Genomic DNA, 1906 nt, shown 5'->3' with positions numbered 1-1906 from the left:
CACCTGTACCTCCACCACAACCATAATTGAGGGATCATTTTATTCCTTCCACATACACTTCCGCTTCGTGCTTTGTTTTTCAAGATGCTGATGCAACCTATTTTGAGATCAGGCCTGCTATGATCCAAATACTTCTTACCTTCCATGGGTATGCAACAGAGGATCTTTATAGGCACTTGGATGTATTCTTGGAATTGTGTTCGACTACCTCATCGAACACTCTAACCAACGATTCATTCAGAATGCGTTTTTTCCAATTCTCTCTCAAGGACAAAGCAAGAACTTGGTTGCAGTACCTTCTAACAAATTCTATATCTACATGGGACATATTGCAACAGGAGTTCTTAAATAAATACTACACTGTGGGTAAGACCACACAAATGAGAAGAGAAATTATAGTATTTACCCAAATCTTGGGAGAACAGCTCCATGATGCATGGGAGAGATATAATGATCTTCTAAGAAAGTGTCCACACCATGACATTGCTCAATGGCACTTACTACAGATTTTCTATGATAGACTTATAGATTCCTATAGAAATATGATAGATGCATCCAGTAATGGAGCTTTTCTATGTAAGAGTCTGGCTGACGCTTGGGTTTTGATGCCCTAAGCGAAAATTCAGTACAACATGCCTCTTCCTCTAGGTCTAGGTCTTCACCTGGAATCCGAAAGGTTGAAAAACTTTATAACGTAGATAAATCTAGTGAGTTAGCCACTCAAGTAGAAGCCTTGAACCGTAGGTTCTGTAATAACCCGGACATTTTCTTCCTTTCCTTTTTCTGAAATTTTACGGATAAATTTTTTCCGTTTAATTTTCTTTTCTGAGTTTTGTTTCTCGTCACTGGGTGTCATCTCGAGTTCTTCGAAATGATTTCTGAGACTCTTTTGTTTGGATTGACAACTTCCTTTAAGGATCGAGTCATTTCCACATTTTTCATTTTTTGACACTATTCACTTTTTGTCCTTTTCCCTATTTTGTCTTTTCCCCGTTTGTCACTTTGTTGGCTTAACCTCACTTTTTGTGTTCAGAGTTGGTTTTTGACTTCATGTATCTTCATTCTAAGTAGTTTCCACGAAATAAGTATCTTTACTTTTACAGTAAAGTACTCTGGTTGCTCCCGGTGTCCATAAGGGCATGGATATATACTTTTTCAAAATCTTCTTCTTTTCTTGGGGTGTTTTTCATAAATATCTTTTGAAGATATTTTATTTCAGGGGTTTTTAAGAAAATATTTTTAGAACATATTTTGATTCTAGGTCATTAGTGCAGTTTTCACTTTTTAGAGGGGCCATCGTGCAATTAATGAAAATTACTGCTAAATGCCTTATTTTGAGCCTGGATCCTCGTACGGGATTCATTTTCATTTTTTGTAAAGTCGTGTACTCTTAGAATTTCCTTCTGGTCATTTTTCTCCAGTTTCAGGGATTTTCGCCCCAGGTGCTACCGAACTTGTTCGGAGCATATCTCTCTGCTCGGAAGTCAGTTTTTGATGCCGTTTCTTCCGTTGTTCATATTTTATCATTTCGATTCTTTTTTGTTCATGAATTTTTCCATTTGAGTGCGTCTGCTCAAATTTCACTTTTCCGGACTCGGCGGGGCCATTTCGGGGCACTTTTTGAGATTTCTATAAATAGGTTGCCCTAATTTAAAAAGTTAACTTTTCAGCCTTCTTCTCCACTTCATGGCTGCCCAAGGGGCTGCCACCTCTCTCTTTTCTTCTCCACTTGCATGCCTTTGTAAAAAGTTTTTCGCCTTAACATTTATCATAGACCTCATCGTGCTCTACCTTTCTCCCTTATTAGAACCAATTTCTGACCATTTTGTGAGTTCGGGTTTGAAGTCAAGTTGTAATTTTCATGGGGATTCCTTGGGATTCTTGTTCACTATGTTGTCCCAGACAA

The 1906-nt window shown here is 38.0% G+C and overlaps 1 non-coding gene across 1 annotated transcript; it reads right to left on the bottom strand.

The window, feature by feature from the left end:
* Window positions 1–378: 378 nt before the first annotated feature.
* Window positions 379–484, bottom strand: LOC132275793 (small nucleolar RNA R71). Its single transcript, XR_009470741.1, has one exon. It is a non-coding gene; the product is annotated as a small nucleolar RNA R71 (small nucleolar RNA).
* Window positions 485–1906: the final 1422 nt, after the last annotated feature.

The sequence above is a fragment of the Cornus florida genome, unplaced genomic scaffold (assembly GCF_030987335.1).
Source record: "Cornus florida cultivar Cherokee Brave unplaced genomic scaffold, ASM3098733v1 CherokeeBrave_3.0.0_Hap2_Chr09, whole genome shotgun sequence".
NCBI lineage: Eukaryota > Viridiplantae > Streptophyta > Magnoliopsida > Cornales > Cornaceae > Cornus > Cornus florida.
The sequence above is the reverse complement of the archived record's forward strand: the minus strand, read 5'-3'. Positions and strand labels throughout refer to the sequence as shown.